The sequence below is a fragment of the Stigmatopora argus genome, chromosome 24 (assembly GCF_051989625.1).
Source record: "Stigmatopora argus isolate UIUO_Sarg chromosome 24, RoL_Sarg_1.0, whole genome shotgun sequence".
NCBI classification, from domain to species: domain Eukaryota; kingdom Metazoa; phylum Chordata; class Actinopteri; order Syngnathiformes; family Syngnathidae; genus Stigmatopora; species Stigmatopora argus.
The window spans coordinates 139,139-151,443 of NC_135410.1; the positions used below are offsets into that span (position 1 = coordinate 139,139).

At 46.4% G+C, this 12,305-nt stretch overlaps 22 non-coding genes and 6 pseudogenes across 22 annotated transcripts; all 28 read left to right on the forward strand.

The window, feature by feature from the left end:
- The first annotated feature begins 113 nt into the window (after positions 1-113).
- On the forward strand, positions 114-232 carry LOC144070179 (5S ribosomal RNA). The gene has a single exon (XR_013299117.1). It is a non-coding gene; the product is annotated as a 5S ribosomal RNA (ribosomal RNA).
- A 316-nt stretch (positions 233-548) lies between these two features.
- Positions 549-677, forward strand: LOC144069501 (5S ribosomal RNA; annotated as a pseudogene).
- A 316-nt stretch (positions 678-993) lies between these two features.
- On the forward strand, positions 994-1,112 carry LOC144069532 (5S ribosomal RNA). Its single transcript, XR_013298589.1, has one exon. It is a non-coding gene; the product is annotated as a 5S ribosomal RNA (ribosomal RNA).
- A 316-nt stretch (positions 1,113-1,428) lies between these two features.
- On the forward strand, positions 1,429-1,547 carry LOC144069700 (5S ribosomal RNA; annotated as a pseudogene).
- A 316-nt stretch (positions 1,548-1,863) lies between these two features.
- Positions 1,864-1,982, forward strand: LOC144069977 (5S ribosomal RNA). Its single transcript, XR_013298924.1, has one exon. It is a non-coding gene; the product is annotated as a 5S ribosomal RNA (ribosomal RNA).
- A 316-nt stretch (positions 1,983-2,298) lies between these two features.
- On the forward strand, positions 2,299-2,417 carry LOC144069571 (5S ribosomal RNA). The gene has a single exon (XR_013298625.1). It is a non-coding gene; the product is annotated as a 5S ribosomal RNA (ribosomal RNA).
- A 316-nt stretch (positions 2,418-2,733) lies between these two features.
- Positions 2,734-2,852, forward strand: LOC144069781 (5S ribosomal RNA; annotated as a pseudogene).
- Positions 2,853-3,168: 316 nt separating this feature from the next.
- LOC144070180 (5S ribosomal RNA) lies at positions 3,169-3,287 on the forward strand. The gene has a single exon (XR_013299118.1). It is a non-coding gene; the product is annotated as a 5S ribosomal RNA (ribosomal RNA).
- A 316-nt stretch (positions 3,288-3,603) lies between these two features.
- On the forward strand, positions 3,604-3,732 carry LOC144069589 (5S ribosomal RNA; annotated as a pseudogene).
- A 316-nt stretch (positions 3,733-4,048) lies between these two features.
- Positions 4,049-4,167, forward strand: LOC144069646 (5S ribosomal RNA). The gene has a single exon (XR_013298694.1). It is a non-coding gene; the product is annotated as a 5S ribosomal RNA (ribosomal RNA).
- Positions 4,168-4,480: 313 nt separating this feature from the next.
- LOC144069647 (5S ribosomal RNA) lies at positions 4,481-4,599 on the forward strand. Its single transcript, XR_013298695.1, has one exon. It is a non-coding gene; the product is annotated as a 5S ribosomal RNA (ribosomal RNA).
- A 313-nt stretch (positions 4,600-4,912) lies between these two features.
- Positions 4,913-5,031, forward strand: LOC144069544 (5S ribosomal RNA). The gene has a single exon (XR_013298600.1). It is a non-coding gene; the product is annotated as a 5S ribosomal RNA (ribosomal RNA).
- A 316-nt stretch (positions 5,032-5,347) lies between these two features.
- On the forward strand, positions 5,348-5,476 carry LOC144069590 (5S ribosomal RNA; annotated as a pseudogene).
- A 316-nt stretch (positions 5,477-5,792) lies between these two features.
- LOC144069648 (5S ribosomal RNA) lies at positions 5,793-5,911 on the forward strand. Its single transcript, XR_013298696.1, has one exon. It is a non-coding gene; the product is annotated as a 5S ribosomal RNA (ribosomal RNA).
- Positions 5,912-6,224: 313 nt separating this feature from the next.
- LOC144069649 (5S ribosomal RNA) lies at positions 6,225-6,343 on the forward strand. The gene has a single exon (XR_013298697.1). It is a non-coding gene; the product is annotated as a 5S ribosomal RNA (ribosomal RNA).
- A 316-nt stretch (positions 6,344-6,659) lies between these two features.
- On the forward strand, positions 6,660-6,778 carry LOC144069556 (5S ribosomal RNA). Its single transcript, XR_013298611.1, has one exon. It is a non-coding gene; the product is annotated as a 5S ribosomal RNA (ribosomal RNA).
- A 316-nt stretch (positions 6,779-7,094) lies between these two features.
- LOC144070138 (5S ribosomal RNA) lies at positions 7,095-7,213 on the forward strand. Its single transcript, XR_013299079.1, has one exon. It is a non-coding gene; the product is annotated as a 5S ribosomal RNA (ribosomal RNA).
- A 316-nt stretch (positions 7,214-7,529) lies between these two features.
- Positions 7,530-7,648, forward strand: LOC144069594 (5S ribosomal RNA). The gene has a single exon (XR_013298644.1). It is a non-coding gene; the product is annotated as a 5S ribosomal RNA (ribosomal RNA).
- A 316-nt stretch (positions 7,649-7,964) lies between these two features.
- Positions 7,965-8,083, forward strand: LOC144069766 (5S ribosomal RNA; annotated as a pseudogene).
- Positions 8,084-8,396: 313 nt separating this feature from the next.
- LOC144069533 (5S ribosomal RNA) lies at positions 8,397-8,515 on the forward strand. Its single transcript, XR_013298590.1, has one exon. It is a non-coding gene; the product is annotated as a 5S ribosomal RNA (ribosomal RNA).
- Positions 8,516-8,831: 316 nt separating this feature from the next.
- Positions 8,832-8,950, forward strand: LOC144069503 (5S ribosomal RNA). Its single transcript, XR_013298561.1, has one exon. It is a non-coding gene; the product is annotated as a 5S ribosomal RNA (ribosomal RNA).
- Positions 8,951-9,266: 316 nt separating this feature from the next.
- On the forward strand, positions 9,267-9,385 carry LOC144069536 (5S ribosomal RNA). The gene has a single exon (XR_013298593.1). It is a non-coding gene; the product is annotated as a 5S ribosomal RNA (ribosomal RNA).
- Positions 9,386-9,701: 316 nt separating this feature from the next.
- LOC144069989 (5S ribosomal RNA) lies at positions 9,702-9,820 on the forward strand. The gene has a single exon (XR_013298935.1). It is a non-coding gene; the product is annotated as a 5S ribosomal RNA (ribosomal RNA).
- Positions 9,821-10,136: 316 nt separating this feature from the next.
- LOC144069425 (5S ribosomal RNA) lies at positions 10,137-10,255 on the forward strand. The gene has a single exon (XR_013298484.1). It is a non-coding gene; the product is annotated as a 5S ribosomal RNA (ribosomal RNA).
- Positions 10,256-10,571: 316 nt separating this feature from the next.
- LOC144070139 (5S ribosomal RNA) lies at positions 10,572-10,690 on the forward strand. Its single transcript, XR_013299080.1, has one exon. It is a non-coding gene; the product is annotated as a 5S ribosomal RNA (ribosomal RNA).
- Positions 10,691-11,006: 316 nt separating this feature from the next.
- On the forward strand, positions 11,007-11,125 carry LOC144070215 (5S ribosomal RNA). The gene has a single exon (XR_013299152.1). It is a non-coding gene; the product is annotated as a 5S ribosomal RNA (ribosomal RNA).
- Positions 11,126-11,441: 316 nt separating this feature from the next.
- On the forward strand, positions 11,442-11,560 carry LOC144070082 (5S ribosomal RNA). The gene has a single exon (XR_013299026.1). It is a non-coding gene; the product is annotated as a 5S ribosomal RNA (ribosomal RNA).
- Positions 11,561-11,876: 316 nt separating this feature from the next.
- On the forward strand, positions 11,877-11,995 carry LOC144070059 (5S ribosomal RNA). The gene has a single exon (XR_013299004.1). It is a non-coding gene; the product is annotated as a 5S ribosomal RNA (ribosomal RNA).
- The last annotated feature ends 310 nt before the right edge of the window (positions 11,996-12,305 follow it).

Here is a 12,305-nt window from a genome sequence, read left to right on the forward strand (position 1 = left end):
CCAAAGAGGACCACTCACCCTCCACACCCGATCCAAATATCCAAATACACGATCCACATGCAAGACTATGGACCGTTCGGATTTCCAAAGGGGATTTGTTCAGCAACAATGTTGCTCACGGCCATACTACCCTGAAAACGCCCGATCTCGTCTGATCTCGGAAGCTAAGCAGGATTGGGCCTGGTTAGTACCTGGATGGGAGACCGCTTGGGAATACCCGGTGCTGTAAGCATCTTGTCAAAACCATTTTCGACATTTCATGGATGTTCATCTCCTTTTGACCTCCTAAATCATGAAAGACTTCCCTCCTCTGCACATCTCACAACATTTTATTGGAGCTCTCCTTCTGATAATCTTCATTCCCGTAGTTGTAGAAGTAATCAAGCAAAAGAAGAGCAAGCGGCAACAAAGTCGACTCCTTTAACGAAGGGTTCTCCAAAGAGGACCACTCACCCTCCACACCGGATCCAAATATCCAAATACACGATCCACATGCAAGACTATGGACCGTTCGGGTTTCCAAAGGGGATTTGTTCAGCGACAATGTTGCTCACGGCCATACTTCCCTGAAAACACCCGATCTCGTCTGATCTCGTCTGATCTCGGAAGCTAAGCAGGGTTGGGCCTGGATAGTACCTGGATGGGAGACCGCTTGGGAATACCAGGTGCTGTAAGCATCTTGTCAAAACCATTTTCGACATTTCATGGATGTTCATCTCCTTTTGACCTCCTAAATCATGAAAGACTTCCCTCCTCTGCACATCTCACAACATTTTATTGAAGCTCTCCTTCTGAAAATCTTCATTCCCGTAGTTGTAGAAGTAATAAAGCAAAAGAAGAGCAAGCGGCAACAAAGTCGACTCCTTTAACGAAGGGTTCTCCAAAGAGGACCACTCACCCTCCACACCGGATCCAGATATCCAAATACACGATCCACATGCAAGACTATGGACCGGTCGAATTTCCAAAGGGGATTTGTACAGCGACAATGGTGCTCACGGCCATACTACCCTGAAAACGCCCGATCTCGTCTGATCTCGGAAGCTAAGCAGGGTTGGGCCTGGTTAGTACCTGGATGGGAGACCGCTTGGGAATACCAGGTGCTGTAAGCATCTTGTCAAAACCATTTTCGACATTTCATGGATGTTCATCTCCTTTTGACCTCCTAAATCATGAAAGACTTCCCTCCTCTGCACATCTCACAACATTTTATTGAAGCTCTCCTTCTGATAATCTTCATTCCCGTAGTTGTAGAAGTAATAAAGCAAAAGAAGAGCAAGCGGCAACAAAGTCGACTCCTTTAACGAAGGGTTCTCCAAAGAGGACCCCTCACTCTCCACACCCGATCCAAATATCCAAATACACGATCCACATGCAAGACTATGGACCGTTTGGATTTCCAAATGGGATTTGTTCAGCGACAATGTTGCTCACGGCCATACTACCATGAAAACGCCCGATCTCGACTGATTTCGGAAGCTAAGCAGGGTTGGGCCTGGATAGTACCTGGATGGGAGACTGCTTGGGAATACCAGGTGCTGTAAGCATCTTGTCAAAACCATTTTGGACATTTCATGGATGTTCATCTCCTTTTGACCTCCTAAATCATGAAAGACTTCCCTCCTCTGCACATCTCACAACATTTTATTGAAGCTCTACTTCTGATAATCTTCTTTCCCGTAGTTGTAGAAGTAATAAAGCAAAAGAATAGCAAGCGGCAACAAAGTCGACTCCTTTAACGAAGGGTTCTCCAAAGAGGACCCCTCACCCTCCACACCCGATCCAAATATCCTAATACACGATCCACATGCAAGACTATGGACCGTTCGGATTTCCAAAGGGGATTTGTTCAGCGACAATGTTGCTCACGGCCATACTACCCTGAAAACGCCCGATCTCGTCTGATCTCGGAAGCCAAGCAGGGTTGGGCCTGGTTAGTACCTGGATGGGAGACCGCTTGGGAATACCAGGTGCTGTAAGCATCTTGTCAAAACCATTTTCGACATTTCATGGATGTTCATCTCCTTTTGACCTCCTAAATCATGAAAGACTTCCCTCCTCTGCACACCTCACAACATTTTATTGAAGCTCTCCTTCTGATAATCTTCATTCCCGTAGTTGTAGAAGTAATAAAGCAAAAGAAGAGCAAGCGGCAACAAAGTCGACTCCTTTAACGAAGGGTTCTCCAAAGAGGACCCCTCACCCTCCACACCCGATCCAAATATACAAATACACGATCCACATGCAAGACTATGGACCGTTCGGATTTCCAAAGGGGATTTGTTCAGCGACACTGTTGCTCACGGCCATACTACCCTGAAAACGCCCGATCTCGTCTGATCTTGGAAGCTAAGCAGGGTTGGGCCTGGTTAGTACATGGGTGGGAGACTGCTTGGGAATACCAGGTGCTGTAAGCATCTTGTCAAAACCATTTTCGACATTTCATGGATGTTCATCTCCTTTTGACCTCCTAAATCATGAAAGACTTCCCTCCTCTGCACATCTCACAACATTTTATTGAAGCTCTCCTTCTGATAATCTTCATTCCCGTAGTTGTAGAAGTAATGAAGCAAAAGACGAGCAAGCGGCAACAAAGTCGACTCCTTTAACGAAGGGTTCTCCAAAGAGGACCCCTCACCCTCCACACCCGATCCAAATATCCAAATACACGATCCACATGCAAGACTATGGACCGTTCGGATTTCCAAAGGGGATTCGTTCAGCGACAATGTTGCTCACGGCCATACTACCCAGAAAACGCCCGCTCTCGACTGATCTCGGAAGCTAAGCAGGGTTGGGCCTGGTTAGTGCCTGGATGGGAGACTGCTTGGGAATAACAGGTGCTGTAAGCATCTTGTCAAAACCATTTTCGACATTTCATGGATGTTCATCTCCTTTTGACCTCCTAAATCATGAAAGACTTCCCTCCTCTGCACATCTCACAACATTTTATTGAAGCTCTCCTTCTGAAAATCTTCATTCCCGTAGTTGTAGAAGTAATAAAGCAAAAGAAGAGCAAGCGGCAACAAAGTCGACTCCTTTAACGAAGGGTTCTCCAAAGAGGACCACTCACCCTCCACACCCGATCCAAATATCCAAATACACGATCCACATGCAAGACTATGGACCGTTCGGATTTCCAAAGGGGATTTGTTCAGCAACAATGTTGCTCACGGCCATACTACCCTGAAAACGCCCGATCTCGTCTGATCTCGGAAGCTAAGCAGGATTGGGCCTGGTTAGTACCTGGATGGGAGACCGCTTGGGAATACCCGGTGCTGTAAGCATCTTGTCAAAACCATTTTCGACATTTCATGGATGTTCATCTCCTTTTGACCTCCTAAATCATGAAAGACTTCCCTCCTCTGCACATCTCACAACATTTTATTGGAGCTCTCCTTCTGATAATCTTCATTCCCGTAGTTGTAGAAGTAATCAAGCAAAAGAAGAGCAAGCGGCAACAAAGTCGACTCCTTTAACGAAGGGTTCTCCAAAGAGGACCACTCACCCTCCACACCGGATCCAAATATCCAAATACACGATCCACATGCAAGACTATGGACCGTTCGGGTTTCCAAAGGGGATTTGTTCAGCGACAATGTTGCTCACGGCCATACTTCCCTGAAAACGCCCGATCTCGTCTGATCTCGTCTGATCTCGGAAGCTAAGCAGGGTTGGGCCTGGATAGTACCTGGATGGGAGACCGCTTGGGAATACCAGGTGCTGTAAGCATCTTGTCAAAACCATTTTCGACATTTCATGGATGTTCATCTCCTTTTGACCTCCTAAATCATGAAAGACTTCCCTCCTCTGCACATCTCACAACATTTTATTGGAGCTCTCCTTCTGATAATCTTCATTCCCGTAGTTGTAGAAGTAATAAAGCAAAAGAAGAGCAAGCGGCAACAAAGTCGACTCCTTTAACGAAGGGTTCTCCAAAGAGGACCCCTCACCCTCCACACCCGATCCAAATATCCAAATACACGATCCACATGCAAGACTATGGACCGTTCGGATTTCCAAAGGGGATTTGTTCAGCGACAATGTTGCTCACGGCCATACTACCCTGAAAACGCCCGATCTCGTCTGATCTCGGAAGCTAAGCAGGGTTGGGCCTGGTTAGTACCTGGATGGGAGACCGCTTGGGAATACCAGGTGCAACAAGCATCTTGTGTAAACCATTTTGGACATTTCATGGATGTTCATCTCCTTTTGACCTCCTAAATCATGAAAGACTTCCCTCCTCTGCACATCTCACAACATTTTATTGAAGCTCTCCTGATAATCTTCATTCCCGTAGTTGTAGAAGTAATAAAGCAAAAGAAGAGCAAGCGGCAACAAAGTCGACTCCTTTAACGAAGGGTTCTCCAAAGAGGACCCCTCACCCTCCACACCCGATCCAAATATCCAAATACACGATCCACATGCAAGACTATGGACCGTTCGGATTTCCAAAGGGGATTTGTTCAGCGACAATGTTGCTCACGGCCATACTACCCTGAAAACGCCCGATCTCGTCTGATCTCGGAAGCTAAGCAGGGTTGGGCCTGGTTAGTACCTGGATGGGAGACCGCTTGGGAATACCAGGTGCAACAAGCATCTTGTGTAAACCATTTTGGACATTTCATGGATGTTCATCTCCTTTTGACCTCCTAAATCATGAAAGACTTCCCTCCTCTGCACATCTCACAACATTTTATTGAAGCTCTCCTGATAATCTTCATTCCCGTAGTTGTAGAAGTAATAAAGCAAAAGAAGAGCAAGCGGCAACAAAGTCGACTCCTTTAACGAAGGGTTGTCCAAAGAGGACCCCTCACCCTCCACACCCGATCCAAATATCCAAATACACGATCCACATGCAAGACTATGGACCGTTCGGATTTCCAAAGGGGATTTGTTCAGCGACAATGTTGCTCACGGCCATACTACCCTGAAAACGCCCGATCTCGTCTGATCTCGGAAGCTAAGCAGGGTTGGGCCTGGTTAGTACCTGGATGGGAGACCGCTTGGGAATACCAGGTGCTGTAAGCATCTTGTCAAAACCATTTTCGACATTTCATGGATGTTCATCTCCTTTTGACCTCCTAAATCATGAAAGACTTCCCTCCTCTGCACATCTCACAACATTTTATTGGAGCTCTCCTTCTGATAATCTTCATTCCCGTAGTTGTAGAAGTAATCAAGCAAAAGAAGAGCAAGCGGCAACAAAGTCGACTCCTTTAACGAAGGGTTCTCCAAAGAGGACCACTCACCCTCCACACCGGATCCAAATATCCAAATACACGATCCACATGCAAGACTATGGACCGTTCGGGTTTCCAAAGGGGATTTGTTCAGCGACAATGTTGCTCACGGCCATACTTCCCTGAAAACGCCCGATCTCGTCTGATCTCGTCTGATCTCGGAAGCTAAGCAGGGTTGGGCCTGGATAGTACCTGGATGGGAGACCGCTTGGGAATACCAGGTGCTGTAAGCATCTTGTCAAAACCATTTTCGACATTTCATGGATGTTCATCTCCTTTTGACCTCCTAAATCATGAAAGACTTCCCTCCTCTGCACATCTCACAACATTTTATTGGAGCTCTCCTTCTGATAATCTTCATTCCCGTAGTTGTAGAAGTAATAAAGCAAAAGAAGAGCAAGCGGCAACAAAGTCGACTCCTTTAACGAAGGGTTCTCCAAAGAGGACCCCTCACCCTCCACACCCGATCCAAATATCCAAATACACGATCCACATGCAAGACTATGGACCGTTCGGATTTCCAAAGGGGATTTGTTCAGCGACAATGTTGCTCACGGCCATACTACCCTGAAAACGCCCGATCTCGTCTGATCTCGGAAGCTAAGCAGGGTTGGGCCTGGTTAGTACCTGGATGGGAGACCGCTTGGGAATACCAGGTGCAACAAGCATCTTGTGTAAACCATTTTGGACATTTCATGGATGTTCATCTCCTTTTGACCTCCTAAATCATGAAAGACTTCCCTCCTCTGCACATCTCACAACATTTTATTGAAGCTCTCCTGATAATCTTCATTCCCGTAGTTGTAGAAGTAATAAAGCAAAAGAAGAGCAAGCGGCAACAAAGTCGACTCCTTTAACGAAGGGTTCTCCAAAGAGGACCCCTCACCCTCCACACCCGATCCAAATATCCAAATACACGATCCACATGCAAGACTATGGACCGTTCGGATTTCCAAAGGGGATTTGTTCAGCGACAATGTTGCTCACGGCCATACTACCCTGAAAACGCCCGATCTCGTCTGATCTCGGAAGCTAAGCAGGGTTGGGCCTGGTTAGTACCTGGATGGGAGACCGCTTGGGAATACCAGGTGCAACAAGCATCTTGTGTAAACCATTTTGGACATTTCATGGATGTTCATCTCCTTTTGACCTCCTAAATCATGAAAGACTTCCCTCCTCTGCACATCTCACAACATTTTATTGAAGCTCTCCTTCTGATAATCTTCATTCCCGTAGTTGTAGAAGTAATAAAGCAAAAGAAGAGCAAGCGGCAACAAAGTCAACTCCTTTAACGAAGGGTTCTCCAAAGAGGACCCCTCACCCTCCACACCCGATCCAAATATCCAAATACACGATCCACATGCAAGACTATGGACCGTTCGGATTTCCAAAGGGGATTTGTTCAGCGACAATGTTGCTCACGGCCATACTACCCTGAAAACGCCCGATCTCGTCTGATCTCGGAAGCTAAGCAGGGTTGGGCCTGGTTAGTACCTGGATGGGAGACCGCTTGGGAATACCAGGTGCTGTAAGCATCTTGTCAAAACCATTTTCGACATTTCATGGATGTTCATCTCCTTTTGACCTCCTAAATCATGAAAGACTTCCCTCCTCTGCACATCTCACAACATTTTATTGAAGCTCTCCTTCTGATAATCTTCATTCCCGTAGTTGTAGAAGTAATAAAGCAAAAGAGGAGCAAGCGGCAACAAAGTCGACTCCTTTAACGAAGGGTTCTCCAAAGAGGACCCCTCACCCTCCACACCCGATCCAAATATCCAAATACACGATCCACATGCAAGACTATGGACCGTTCGGATTTCCAAAGGGGATTTGTTCAGCGACAATGTTGCTCACGGCCATACTACCCTGAAAACGCCCGATCTCGTCTGATCTCGGAAGCTAAGCAGGTTTGGGCCTGGTTAGTACCTGGATGGGAGACCGCTTGGGAATACCAGGTGCTGTAAGCATCTTGTCAAAACCATTTTCGACATTTCATGGATGTTCATCTCCTTTTGACCTCCTAAATCATGAAAGACTTCCCTCCTCTGCACATCTCACAACATTTTATTGAAGCTCTCCTTCTGATAATCTTCATTCCCGTAGTTGTAGAAGTAATAAAGCAAAAGAAGAGCAAGCGGCAACAAAGTCGACTCCTTTAACGAAGGGTTCTCCAAAGAGGACCCCTCACCCTCCACACCCGATCCAAATATCCAAATACACGATCCACATGCAAGACTATGGACCGTTCGGATTTCCAAAGGGGATTTGTTCAGCGGCAATGTTGCTCACGGCCATACTACCCTGAAAATGCCCGATCTCGTCTGATCTTGGAAGCTAAGAAGGGTTGGGCCTAGTTAGTACCTGGATGGGAGACCGCTTGGGAATACTAGGTGCTGTAAGCATCTTGTCAAAACCATTTTCGACATTTTATGGATGTTCATCTCCTTTTGACCTCCTAAATCATGAAAGACTTCCCTCCTCTGCACATCTCACAACATTTTATTGAAGCTCTCCTTCTGATAATCTTCATTCCCGTAGTTGTAGAAGTAATAAAGCAAAAGAAGAGCAAGCGGCAACAAAGTCGACTCCTTTAACGAAGGGTTCTCCAAAGAGGACCCCTCACCCTCCACACCCGATCCAAATATCCAAATACACGATCCACATGCAAGACTATGGACCGTTCGGATTTCCAAAGGGGATTTGTTCAGCGACAATGTTGCTCACGGCCATACTACCCTGAAAACGCCCTATCTCGTCTGATCTCGGAAGCTAAGCAGGGTTGGGCCTGGTTAGTACCTGGATGGGAGACCGCTTGGGAATACCAGGTGCAACAAGCATCTTGTGTAAACCATTTTGGACATTTCATGGATGTTCATCTCCTTTTGACCTCCTAAATCATGAAAGACTTCCCTCCTCTGCACATCTCACAACATTTTATTGAAGCTCTCCTGATAATCTTCATTCCCGTAGTTGTAGAAGTAATAAAGCAAAAGAAGAGCAAGCGGCAACAAAGTCGACTCCTTTAACGAAGGGTTGTCCAAAGAGGACCCCTCACCCTCCACACCCGATCCAAATATCCAAATACACGATCCACATGCAAGACTATGGACCGTTCGGATTTCCAAAGGGGATTTGTTCAGCGACAATGTTGCTCACGGCCATACTACCCTGAAAACGCCCGTTCTCGTCTGATCTCGGAAGCTAAGCAGGTTTGGGCCTGGTTAGTACCTGGATGGGAGACCGCTTGGGAATACCAGGTGCTGTAAGCATCTTGTCAAAACCATTTTCGACATTTCATGGATGTTCATCTCCTTTTGACCTCCTAAATCATGAAAGACTTCCCTCCTCTGCACATCTCACAACATTTTATTGAAGCTCTCCTTCTGATAATCTTCATTCCCGTAGTTGTAGAAGTAATAAAGCAAAAGAAGAGCAAGCGGCAACAAAGTCGACTCCTTTAACGAAGGGTTCTCCAAAGAGGACCCCTCACCCTCCACACCCGATCCAAATATCCAAATACACGATCCACATGCAAGACTATGGACCGTTCGGATTTCCAAAGGGGATTTGTTCAGCGACAATGTTGCTCACGTCCATACTACCCTGAAAACGCCCGATCTCGTCTGATCTCGGAAGCTAAGCAGGTTTGGGCCTGGTTAGTACCTGGATGGGAGACCGCTTGGGAATACCAGGTGCTGTAAGCATCTTGTCAAAACCATTTTCGACATTTCATGGATGTTCATCTCCTTTTGACCTCCTAAATCATGAAAGACTTCCCTCCTCTGCACATCTCACAACATTTTATTGAAGCTCTCCTTCTGATAATCTTCATTCCCGTAGTTGTAGAAGTAATAAAGCAAAAGAAGAGCAAGCGGCAACAAAGTCGACTCCTTTAACGAAGGGTTCTCCAAAGAGGACCCCTCACCCTCCACACCCGATCCAAATATCCAAATACACGATCCACATGCAAGACGATGGACCGTTCGGATTTCCAAAGGGGATTTGTTCAGCGACAATGTTGCTCACGGCCATACTACCCTGAAAACGCCCGATCTCGTCTCATCTCGGAAGCTAAGCAGGGTTGGGCCTGGTAAGTACCTGGATGGGAGACCGCTTGGGAATACCAGGTGCTGTAAGCATCTTGTCAAAACCATTTTCGACATTTCATGGATGTTCATCTCCTTTTGACCTCCTAAATCATGAAAGACTTCCCTCCTCTGCACATCTCACAACATTTTATTGAAGCTCTCCTTCTGATAATCTTCATTCCCGTAGTTGTAGAAGTAATAAAGCAAAAGAAGAGCAAGCGGCAACAAAGTCGACTCCTTTAACGAAGGGTTCTCCAAAGAGGACCCCTCACCCTCCACACCCGATCCAAATATCCAAATACACGATCCACATGCAAGACTATGGACCGTTCGGATTTCCAAAGGGGATTTGTTCAGCGACAGTGTTGCTCACGGCCATACTACCCTGAAAACGCCCGATCTCGTCTGATCTCGGAAGTTAAGCAGGGTTGGGCCTGGTTAGTACCTGGATGGGAGACCGCTTGGGAATACCAGGTGCTGCAAGCATCTTGTCAAAACCATTTTGGACATTTCATGGATGTTCATCTCCTTTTGACCTCCTAAATCATGAAAGACTTCCCTCCTCTGCACATCTCACAACATTTTATTGAAGCTCTCCTTCTGATAATCTTCATTCCCGTAGTTGTAGAGGTAATAAAGCAAAAGAAGAGCAAGCGGCAACAAAGTCGACTCCTTTAACGAAGGGTTCTCCAAAGAGGACCCCTCACCCTCCACACCCGATCCAAATATCCAAATACACGATCCACATGCAAGACTATGGACCGTTCGGATTTCCAAAGGGGATTTGTTCAGCGACAATGTTGCTCACGGCCATTCTACCCTGAAAACGCCCGATCTCGTCTGATCTCGGAATCTAAGCAGGGTTGGGCCTGGTTAGTACCTGGATGGGAGACCGCTTGGGAATACCAGGTGCTGTAAGCATCTTGTCAAAACCATTTTCGACATTTCATGGATGTTCATCTCCTTTTGACCTCCTAAATCATGAAAGACTTCCCTCCTCTGCACATCTCACAACATTTTATTGAAGCTCTCCTTCTGATAATCTTCATTCCCGTAGTTGTAGAAGTAATAAAGCAAAAGAAGAGCAAGCGGCAACAAAGTCGACTCCTTTAACGAAGGGTTCTCCAAAGAGGACCCCTCACCCTCCACACCCGATCCAAATATCCAAATACACGATCCACATGCAAGACTATGGACCGTTCGGATTTCCAAAGGGGATTTGTTCAGCGTCAGTGTTGCTCACGGCCATACTACCCTGAAAACGCCCGATCTCGTCTGATCTCGGAAGCTAAGCAGGTTTGGGCCTGGTTAGTACCTGGATGGGAGACCGCTTGGGAATACCAGGTGCTGTAAGCATCTTGTCAAAACCATTTTCGACATTTCATGGATGTTCATCTCCTTTTGACCTCCTAAATCATGAAAGACTTCCCTCCTCTGCACATCTCACAACATTTTATTGAAGCTCTCCTTCTGATAATCTTCATTCCCGTAGTTGTAGAAGTAATAAAGCAAAAGAAGAGCAAGCGGCAACAAAGTCGACTCCTTTAACGAAGGGTTCTCCAAAGAGGACCCCTCACCCTCCACACCCGATCCAAATATCCAAATACACGATCCACATGCAAGACTATGGACCGTTCGGATTTCCAAAGGGGATTTGTTCAGCGACAATGTTGCTCACGGCCATTCTACCCTGAAAACGCCCGATCTCGTCTGATCTCGGAAGCTAAGCAGGGTTGGGCCTGGTTAGTACCTGGATGGGAGACTGCTTGGGAATACCAGGTGCTGTAAGCATCTTGTCAAAATCATTTTCGACCTTTCATGGATGTTCATCTCCTTTTGACCTCCTAAATCATGATAGACTTCCCTCCTCTGCACATCTCACAACATTTTATTGAAGCTCTCCTTCTGATAATCTTCATTCCCGTAGTTGTAGAAGTAATAAAGCAAAAGAAGAGCAAGCGGCAACAAAGTCGACTCCTTTAACGAAGGGTTCTCCAAAGAGGACCCCTCACCCTCCACACCCGATCCAAATATCCAAATACACGATCCACATGCAAGACTATGGACCGTTCGGATTTCCAAAGGGGATTTGTTCAGCGACAATGTTGCTCACGGCCATACTACCCTGAAAACGCCCGATCTCGTCTGATCTCGGAAGTTAAGCAGGGTTGGGCCTGGTTAGTACCTGGATGGGAGACCGCTTGGGAATACGAGGTGCTGTTAGCATCTTGTCAAAACCGTTTTCGACCTTTAATGGATGTTCATCTCCTTTTGACCTCCTAAATCATGAAAGACTTCCCTCCTCTGCACATCTCACAACATTTTATTGAAGCTCTCCTTCTGATAATCTTCATTCCCGTAGTTGTAGAAGTAATAAAGCAAAAGAAGAGCAAGCGGCAACAAAGTCGACTCCTTTAACGAAGGGTTCTCCAAAGAGGACCCCTCACCCTCCACACCCGATCCAAATATCCAAATACACGATCCACATGCAAGACTATGGACCGTTCGGATTTCCAAAGGGGATTTGTTCAGCGACAATGTTGCTCACGGCCATACTACCCTGAAAATGCCCGATCTCGTCTGATCTCGGAAGCTAAGCGGGGTTGGGCCTGGTTAGTACCTGGATGGGAGACCGCTTGGGAATACCAGGTGCTGTAAGCATCTTGTCAAAACCATTTTCGACATTTCATGGATGTTCATCTCCTTATGACCTAAAAAATCATGAAAGACTTCCCTCCTCTGCACATCTCACAACATTTTTTTGAAGCTCTCCTTCTGATAATCTTCATTCCCGTAGTTGTAGAAGTAATAAAGCAAAAGAAGAGCAAGCGGCAACAAAGTCGACTCCTTTAACGAAGGGTTCTCCAAAGAGGACCCCTCACCCTCCACACCCGATCCAAATATCCAAATACACGATCCACATTCAAGACTATGGACCGTTCGGATTTCCAAAGGGGATTTGTTCAGCGAC